Source organism: Callionymus lyra, unplaced genomic scaffold (assembly GCF_982586985.1).
Source record: "Callionymus lyra unplaced genomic scaffold, fCalLyr1.hap1.1 HAP1_SCAFFOLD_212, whole genome shotgun sequence".
Lineage (NCBI taxonomy): Eukaryota > Metazoa > Chordata > Actinopteri > Syngnathiformes > Callionymidae > Callionymus > Callionymus lyra.
The window spans coordinates 12,501-22,500 of NW_028258653.1; the positions used below are offsets into that span (position 1 = coordinate 12,501).

Consider the following 10,000-nt stretch of genomic DNA (forward strand, 5'->3'; position numbering starts at 1 on the left):
CCTGCGGGGATGGAGAACCAGGGGCCTGGGTGACATCCTCATGCGGGGATGGGGTACCAGGAGGCCGGGGAACATTTTCAACACTTTGGGGCATTTTTAAACACTTTGCTCTTTTTCCCCCTCTCCCAACCAGGGGGCCTGGGGAGCCTCCTCCTGCGGGGATGGGGAACCAGGGGCCTGGGGAACATTTTCAACACTTTGGGGCATTTTTAAACACTTTGCTCTTTTTCCCCCTCTCCCAACCAGGGGGCCTGGGGAGCCTCCTCCTGCGGGGATGGGGAACCAGGGGCCTGGGGAACATTTTCAACACTTTGGGGCATTTTTAAACACTTTGCTCTTTTCCCCCCTCTCCCAACCAGGGGGCCTGGGGAGCCTCCTCCTGCGGGGATGGGGAACCAGGGGCCTGGGGAACATTTTCAACACTTTGGGGCATTTTTAAACACTTTGCTCTTTTTCCCCCTCTCCCAACCAGGGGGCCTGGGGAGCCTCCTCCTGCGGGGATGGGGAACCAGGGGCCTGGGGAACATTTTCAACACTTTGGGGCATTTTTAAACACTTTGGTCTTTTTCCCCCCTCTCCCAACCAGGGGGCCTGGGGAGCCTCCTCCTGCGGGGATGGGGAACCAGGGGCCTGGGGAACATTTTCAACACTTTGGGGCATTTTTAAACACTTTGCTCTTTTTCCCCCTCTCCCAACCAGGGGGCCTGGGGAGCCTCCTCCTGCGGGGATGGGGAACCAGGGGCCTGGGGAACATTTTCAACACTTTGGGGCATTTTTAAACACTTTGCTCTTTTCCCCCCTCTCCCAACCAGGGGGCCTGGGGAGCCTCCTCCTGCGGGGATGGGGAACCAGGGGCCTGGGGAACATTTTCAACACTTTGGGGCATTTTTAAACACTTTGCTCTTTTTCCCCCTCTCCCAACCAGGGGGCCTGGGGAGCCTCCTCCTGCGGGGATGGGGAACCAGGGGCCTGGGGAACATTTTCAACACTTTGGGGCATTTTTAAACACTTTGGTCTTTTTCCCCCCTCTCCCAACCAGGGGGCCTGGGGAGCCTCCTCCTGCGGGGATGGGGAACCAGGGGCCTGGGGAACATTTTCAACACTTTGGGGCATTTTTAAACACTTTGCTCTTTTTCCCCCTCTCCCAACCAGGGGGCCTGGGGAGCCTCCTCCTGCGGGGATGGGGAACCAGGGGCCTGGGGAACATTTTCAACACTTTGGGGCATTTTTAAACACTTTGCTCTTTTTCCCCCTCTCCCAACCAGGGGGCCTGGGGAGCCTCCTCCTGCGGGGATGGGGAACCAGGGGCCTGGGGAACATTTTCAACACTTTGGGGCATTTTTAAACACTTTGGTCTTTTTCCCCCTCTCCCAACCAGGGGGCCTGGGGAGCCTCCTCCCGCGGGCATGGAGAACCAGGGGGCCTGGGGAGCCTCCTCCTGCGGTGATGGAGAACCAGGGGCCTGGGGAGCCTCCTCCTGCGGGGATGGGGAACCAGGGGGCCTGGGGAGCCTCCTCCTGCGGGCATGGAGAACCAGGGGGCCTGGGGAGCCTCCTCCTGCGGGGATGGGGAACCAGGGGGCCTGGGGAGCCTCCTCCTGCGGGGATGGAGAACCAGGGGGCCTGGGGAGCCTCCTCCTGCGGTCATGGAGAACCAGGGGGCCTGGGGAGCCTCCTCCTGCGGGCATGGAGAACCAGGGGCCTGGGGAGCCTCCTCCTGCGGGGATGGAGAACCAGGGGGCCTGGGGAGCCTCCTCCTGCGGGCATGGAGAACCAGGGGGCCTGGGGAGCCTCCTCCTGCGGGCATGGAGAACCAGGGGGCCTGGGGAGCCTCCTCCTGCGGGCATGGAGAACCAGGGGGCCTGGGGAGCCTCCTCCTGCGGGGATGGGGAACCAGGGGCCTGGGGAGCCTCCTCCTGCGGGGATGGAGAACCAAGGGGCCTGGGGAGCCTCCTCCTGCGGGCATGGAGAACATGGGGGCCTGGGGAGCCTCCTCCTGCGGGCATGGAGAACCAGGGGCCTGGGGAGCCTCCTCCTGCGGGGATGGAGAACCAGGGGGCCTGGGGAGCCTCCTCCTGCGGGGATGGAGAACCAGGGGGCCTGGGGAGCCTCCTCCTGCGGGGATGGAGAACCAGGGGGCCTGGGGAGCCTCCTACTGCGGGGATGGAGAACCAGGGGCCTGGGGAGCCTCCTCCTGCGGGGATGGAGAACCAGGGGGCCTGGGGAGCCTCCTCCTGCGGGGATGGAGAACCAGGGGGCCTGGGGAGCCTCCTCCTGCGGGGATGGAGAACCAGGGGCCTGGGGAGCCTCCTCCTGCGGGCATGGAGAACCAGGGGGCCTGGGGAGCCTCCTCCTGCGGGGATGGGGAACCAGGGGGCCTGGGGAGCCTCCTCCTGCACCAGGGGGCCTGGGGAGCCTCCTCCTGCGGGGATGGGGAACCAGGGGGCCTGGGGAGCCTCCTCCTGCGGTGATGGGGAACCATGGGGCCTGGGGAGCCTCCTCCTGCGGGGATGGGGAACCAGGGGGCCTGGGGAGCCTCCTCCTGCGGGGATGGGGAACCAGGGGCCTGGGGAGCCTCCTCCTGCGGTGATGGGGAACCATGGGGCCTGGGGAGCCTCCTCCTGCGGGGATGGGGAACCAGGGGGCCTGGGGAGCCTCCTCCTGCGGGGATGGGGAACCAGGGGCCTGGGGAGCCTCCTCCTGCACCAGGGGGCCTGGGGAGCCTCCTCCTGCGGGGATGGGGAACCAGGGGGCCTGGGGAGCCTCCTCCTGCGGGGATGGGGAACCAGGGGCCTGGGGAACATTTTCAACACTTTGGGGCATTTCACAAGCGCTTCCCTCGCTTACGGCCACACCACCCTGAATGAGCCCGATCTCGTCTGATCTCGGAAGCCAAGCAGGGTCGGGCCCAGTTAGTACTTGGATGGGAGACCGCCTGGGAATACTGGGTGCTGTAAGCATTTTTTTTTGCCATTATTTGTGGGTAGAAAAGTGAGAAAAGTGACCTAAAATAGAACCGGGACTAGCAGGCAGTTCCCCCCACCAGGCGGCGGCATTTGGGGCATTATTTGTGGGTCAGAAAGTGAGAAAAGTGACCTAAAATAGAACCGGGACTAGGCGGCAGTTCCCCCCACCAGGCGGCGGCATTTGGGGCATTATTTGTGGGTAAGAAAGTGAGAAAAGTGACCTAAAATAGAACCGGGACTAGGCGGCAGTTCCCCCCACCAGGCGGCGGCATTTGGGGCATTATTTGTGGGTCAGAAAGTGAGAAAAGTGACCTAAAATAGAACCGGGACTAGGCGGCAGTTCCCCCCACCAGGCGGCGGCATTTGGGGCATTATTTGTGGGTCAGAAAGTGAGAAAAGTGACCTAAAATAGAACCGGGACTAGGCGGCAGTTCCCCCCACCAGGCGGCGGCATTTGGGGCATTATTTGTGGGTAAGAAAGTGAGAAAAGTGACCTAAAATAGAACCGGGACTAGGCGGCAGTTCCCCCCACCAGGCGGCGGCATTTGGGGCATTATTTGTGGGTAAGAAAGTGAGAAAAGTGACCTAAAATAGAACCGGGACTAGGCGGCAGTTCCCCCCACCAGGCGGCGGCATTTGGGGCATTATTTGTGGGTCAGAAAGTGAGAAAAGTGACCTAAAATAGAACCGGGACTAGGCGGCAGTTCCCCCCACCAGGCGGCGGCATTTGGGGCATTATTTGTGGGTCAGAAAGTGAGAAAAGTGACCTAAAATAGAACCGGGACTAGGCGGCAGTTCCCCCCACCAGGCGGCGGCATTTGGGGCATTATTTGTGGGTCAGAAAGTGAGAAAAGTGACCTAAAATAGAACCGGGACTAGGCGGCAGTTCCCCCCACCAGGCGGCGGCATTTGGGGCATTATTTGTGGGTCAGAAAGTGAGAAAAGTGACCTAAAATAGAACCGGGACTAGGCGGCAGTTCCCCCCACCAGGCGGCGGCATTTGGGGCATTATTTGTGGGTCAGAAAGTGAGAAAAGTGACCTAAAATAGAACCGGGACTAGGCGGCAGTTCCCCCCACCAGGCGGCGGCATTTGGGGCATTATTTGTGGGTAAGAAAGTGAGAAAAGTGACCTAAAATAGAACCGGGACTAGGCGGCAGTTCCCCCCACCAGGCGGCGGCATTTGGGGCATTATTTGTGGGTAAGAAAGTGAGAAAAGTGACCTAAAATAGAACCGGGACTAGGCGGCAGTTCCCCCCACCAGGCGGCGGCATTTGGGGCATTATTTGTGGGTCAGAAAGTGAGAAAAGTGACCTAAAATAGAACCGGGACTAGGCGGCAGTTCCCCCCACCAGGCGGCGGCATTTGGGGCATTATTTGTGGGTCAGAAAGTGAGAAAAGTGACCTAAAATAGAACCGGGACTAGGCGGCAGTTCCCCCCACCAGGCGGCGGCATTTGGGGCATTATTTGTGGGTCAGAAAGTGAGAAAAGTGACCTAAAATAGAACCGGGACTAGGCGGCAGTTCCCCCCACCAGGCGGCGGCATTTGGGGCATTATTTGTGGGTAAGAAAGTGAGAAAAGTGACCTAAAATAGAACCGGGACTAGGCGGCAGTTCCCCCCACCAGGCGGCGGCATTTGGGGCATTATTTGTGGGTCAGAAAGTGAGAAAAGTGACCTAAAATAGAACCGGGACTAGGCGGCAGTTCCCCCACCAGATGGCGGCATTTGGGGACCCGTAGTGTGGGCAGAAAACTCACCAAAGTGACTTAAAATAGAACCGGTGCAGGCGGCATGTTCCCCCACCAGATGGCGGCATTTGGGGACCCGTAGTGTGGGTAGAAAACTCACCAAAGTGACTTAAAATAGAACCGGTGCAGGCGGCATGTTCCCCCACCAGATGGCGGCATTTGGGGACCCGTAGTGTGGGTAGAAAACTCACCAAAGTGACTTAAAATAGAACCGGTGCAGGCGGCATGTTCCCCCACCAGATGGCGGCATTTGGGGAGCCGTAGTGTGGGCAGAAAACTCACCAAAGTGACTTAAAATAGAACCGGTGCAGGCGGCATGTTCCCCCACCAGATGGCGGCATTTGGGGACCCGTAGTGTGGGCAGAAAACTCACCAAAGTGACTTAAAATAGAACCGGTGCAGGCGGCATGTTCCCCCACCAGATGGCGGCATTTGGGGACCCGTAGTGTGGGCAGAAAACTCACCAAAGTGACTTAAAATAGAACCGGTGCAGGCGGCATGTTCCCCCACCAGATGGCGGCATTTGGGGACCCGTAGTGTGGGCAGAAAACTCACCAAAGTGACTTAAAATAGAACCGGTGCAGGCGGCATGTTCCCCCACCAGATGGCGGCATTTGGGGACCTGCAGTGTGGGTAGAAAACTCACCAAAGTGTCCTAAAATAGAACCGGGACCAGGGGGCCTCTTCCCCCACCAGGTGGCGGGCTTGGGGGGCTTGGTTTCCGGGTAGAAAACTCACCAAAGTGTCCTAAAATAGAACCGGGACCAGGGGGCATGTTCCCCCACCAGGCGGCGGGCTTGGGGGGCTTGGTTTGCGGGTAGAAAACTCACCAAAGTGTCCTAAAATAGAACCAGGACCAGGGGGCATGTTCCCCCACCAGGCGGCGGGCTTGGGGGGCTTGGTTTGCGGGTAGAAAACTCACCAAAGTGTCCTAAAATAGAACCGGGACCAGGGGGCCTCTTCCCCCACCAGGCGGCGGGCTTGGGGGGCTTGGTTTGCGGGTAGAAAACTCACCAAAGTGACCTAAAATAGAACCGGGCTAGGCGGCATGTTCCCCCACCAGGCGGCGGGCTTGGGGGGCTTGGTTTGCGGGTAGAAAACTCACCAAAGTGTCCTAAAATAGAACCGGGACCAGGGGGCATGTTCCCCCACCAGGCGGCGGGCTTGGGGGGCTTGGTTTGCGGGTAGAAAACTCACCAAAGTGTCCTAAAATAGAACCGGGACCAGGGGGCATCTTCCCCCACCAGGCGGCGGGCTTGGGGGGCTTGGTTTGCGGGTAGAAAACTCACCAAAGTGTCCTAAAATAGAACCGGGACCAGGGGGCATGTTCCCCCACCAGGCGGCGGGCTTGGGGGGCTTGGTTTGCGGGTAGAAAACTCACCAAAGTGTCCTAAAATAGAACCAGGACCAGGGGGCATGTTCCCCCACCAGGCGGCGGGCTTGGGGGGCTTGGTTTGCGGGTAGAAAACTCACCAAAGTATCGGCAAAATAGAACCAGGGAAGGGGGGGATGTCGGTCACAAGGTGCCCGAGTCAGAGAACCAGGAAAACGGACATAAATCCAGAAAACCTCGGTGTCTGACTGCTCCTCAAAAAGTGGTCTTTTTGATGTCACGAGCGCAACCACCTAGAGGTTAATGGGGAGGGATGGTGTGAGCGCAAACGGATTTTTCCTAAGTGTGACTGCTCCTCAAAAAGTGGTCTTTTTGATGTCACGAGCGCAACCACCTAGAGGTTAATGGGGAGGGATGGTGTGAGCGCAAACGGATTTTTCCCAAGTGTGACTGCTCCTCAAAAAGTGGTCTTTTTGATGTCACGAGCGCAACCACCTAGAGGTTAATAGGGAGCGAGTACAACAGGGGAGGGAGTGAATGGGCTCGGACTGTGGCCGAGCCTGGTGCCTCAAAATCGGACAAGGTTGGACTGGAAGCCCGCTGAGAACTCTGGTTCTTTTGCCAGACGAAACGAATTTTTTCCGAGTGTGACTGCTCTGCAAAAAGTGGTCTTTTTGATGTCACGAGCGCAACCACCTAGAGGTTAATGGGGAGGGAGTGGAAAAAACGACAAAGTGTTGAGCTCCGGACCGGGATGGCGGGCGACTCGAGCGGTCATGCCCGACTTTGAGACACTTTGTCGCGGTCATGCGAGCGACCTCCACTGCTCCCCGGAGGTGCCCCGGACCGGGTTGGCGGGTGACTCGAGCGGTCGTGCCCGACTTTGAGACACTTTGTCGCGGTCATGCGGGCGTCCTCCGCCGGTCCCCGGAGGTGCCCCGGACCGGGTTGGCGGGTGACTCGAGCGGTCATGCCCGACTTTGAGACACTTTGTCGCGGTCATGCGGGCGTCCTCCGCCGGTCCCCGGAGGTGCCCCGGACCGGGTTGGCGGGTGACTCGAGCGGTCGTGCCCGACTTTGAGACACTTTGTCGCGGTCATGCGGGCGTCCTCCGCCGGTCCCCGGAGGTGCCCCGGACCGGGTTGGCGGGTGACTCGAGCGGTCGTGCCCGACTTTGAGACACTTTGTCGCGGTCATGCGGGCGTCCTCCGCCGGTCCCCGGAGGTGCCCCGGACCGGGTTGGCGGGTGACTCGAGCGGTCATGCCCGACTTTGAGACACTTTGTCGCGGTCATGCGGGCCTCCTCCGCCGGTCCCTGGAGGTGCCCCGGACCGGGTTGGCGGGTGACTCGAACGGTCATGCCCGACTTTGAGACACTTTGTCGCGGTCATGCGGGCGTCCTCCGCCGGTCCCTGGAGGTGCCCCGGACCGGGTTGGCGGGTGACTCGAGCGGTCGTGCCCGACTTTGAGACACTTTGTCGCGGTCATGCGAGCGACCTCCGCCGGTCCCCGGAGGTTCCCCGGACCGGGTTGGCGGGTGACTCGAACGGTCGTGCCCGACTTTGAGACACTTTGTCGCGGTCATGCGGGCGTCCTCCGCCGGTCCCTGGAGGTGCCCCGGACCGGGTTGGCGGGTGACTCGAGCGGTCGTGCCCGACTTTGAGACACTTTGTCGCGGTCATGCGGGCGTCCTCCGCCGGTCCCTGGAGGTGCCCCGGACCGGGTTGGCGGGTGACTCGAGCGGTCATGCCCGACTTTGAGACACTTTGTCGCGGTCATGCGGGCGTCCTCCGCCGGTCCCTGGAGGTGCCCCGGAAAGGGTTGGCGGGTGACTCGAGCGGTCATGCCCGACTTTGAGACACTTTGTCGCGGTCATGCGGGCGTCCTCCGCCGGTCCCTGGAGGTGCCCCGGACCGGGTTGGCGGGTGACTCGAGCGGTCGTGCCCGACTTTGAGACACTTTGTCGCGGTCATGCGGGCGTCCTCCGCCGGTCCCTGGAGGTGCCCCGGACCGGGTTGGCGGGTGACTCGAGCGGTCATGCCCGACTTTGAGACACTTTGCCGCGGTCATGCGGGCGACCTCCGCCGGTCCCTGGAGGTGCCCCGGACCGGGTTGGCGGGTGACTCGAGCGGTCGTGCCCGACTTTGAGACACTTTGCCGCGGTCATGCGGGCGACCTCCGCCGGTCCCTGGATGGCGGGCTCCAGTGAGGTCGGCGGGGGAAGGCTCGGGCTGAGGCCGACTTCGGTGCCTCAAAGTCGGACAAGGTTGGATTGGAAGTCCGCTGTGTTGAGGACCAGTGGCATTCGGCGGTGGAACGCTCAGAACTTGGCCGACATCGGTGCCTCAACGTCGGACAAGGTTGGAGTGGATGACCGCTGATAACTCTGGTTCTTTTGCCAGACGAAAGAAATTTTTCCCGAGTGTGACTGCTCTGAAAAAAGTGGTCTTTTTGATGTCACGAGCGCAACCACCTAGAGGTTAATAGGGAGGCACCATAACAGGAGAGGGAGTGAAAAGGCTCGGAGGGTGGCCGAGCCTGGTGCCTCAAAATCGGACAAGGTTGGAGTGGATGACCGCTGAAAACTCTGGTTCTTTTGCCAGACGAAAGAAATTTTTCCCGAGTGTGACTGCTCTGAAAAAAGTGGTCTTTTTGATGTCACGAGCGCAACCACCTAGAGGTTAATAGGGAGGCACCATAACAGGAGAGGGAGTGAAAAGGCTCGGACGGTGGCCGAGCCTGGTGCCTCAAAATCGGACAAGGTTGGAGTGGATGACCGCTGAAAACTCTGGTTCTTTTGCCAGACGAAAGAAATTTTTCCCGAGTGTGACTGCTCTGAAAAAAGTGGTCTTTTTGATGTCACGAGCGCAACCACCTAGAGGTTAATAGGGAGGCACCATAACAGGAGAGGGAGTGAAAAGGCTCGGAGGGTGGCCGAGCCTGGTGCCTCAAAATCGGACAAGGTTGGAGTGGATGACCGCTGAAAACTCTGGTTCTTTTGCCAGACGAAATAAATTTTTCCCGAGTGTGACTGCTCTGCAAAAAGTGGTCTTTTTGATGTCACGAGCGCAACCACCTAGAGGTTAATAGGGAGGCACCATAACAGGAGAGGGAGTGAAAAGGCTCGGAGGGTGGCCGAGCCTGGTGCCTCAAAATCGGACAAGGTTGGAGTGGATGACCGCTGAAAACTCTGGTTCTTTTGCCAGACGAAATAAATTTTTTCCGAGTGTGACTGCTCCTCAAAAAGTGGTCTTTTTGATGTCACGAGCGCAACCACCTAGAGGTTAATAGGGAGGCACCATAACAGGAGAGGGAGTGAAAAGGCTCGGAGGGTGGCCGAGCCTGGTGCCTCAAAGTCGGACAAGGTTGGAGTGGATGACCGCTGAAAACTCTGGTTCTTTTGCCAGACGAAAGAAATTTTTTCCGAGTGTGACTGCTCTGCAAAAAGTGGTCTTTTTGATGTCACGAGCGCAACCACCTAGAGGTTAATAGGGAGGCACCATAACAGGAGAGGGAGTGAAAAGGCTCGGAGGGTGGCCGAGCCTGGTGCCTCAAAATCGGACAAGGTTGGAGTGGATGACCGCTGAAAACTCTGGTTCTTTTGCCTGACGAAAGAAATTTTTTCCGAGTGTGACTGCTCTGCAAAAAGTGGTCTTTTTGATGTCACGAGCGCAACCACCTAGAGGTTAATAGGGAGGCACCATAACAGGAGAGGGAGTGAAAAGGCTCGGAGGGTGGCCGAGCCTGGTGCCTCAAAATCGGACAAGGTTGGAGTGGATGACCGCTGAAAACTCTGGTTCTTTTGCCAGACGAAATACATTTTTTCCGAGTGTGACTGCTCTGCAAAAAGTGGTCTTTTTGATGTCACGAGCGCAACCACCTAGAGGTTAATAGGGAGGCACCATAACAGGAGAGGGAGTGAAAAGGCTCGGAGGGTGGCCGAGCCTGGTGC

General features: G+C 59.1%; 1 non-coding gene across 1 annotated transcript; it reads left to right on the plus strand.

Moving 5' to 3' along the window:
- Nucleotides 1-2,840: 2,840 nt before the first annotated feature.
- On the plus strand, nt 2,841-2,959 carry LOC148058027 (5S ribosomal RNA). The gene has a single exon (XR_015710231.1). It is a non-coding gene; the product is annotated as a 5S ribosomal RNA (ribosomal RNA).
- The last annotated feature ends 7,041 nt before the right edge of the window (nt 2,960-10,000 follow it).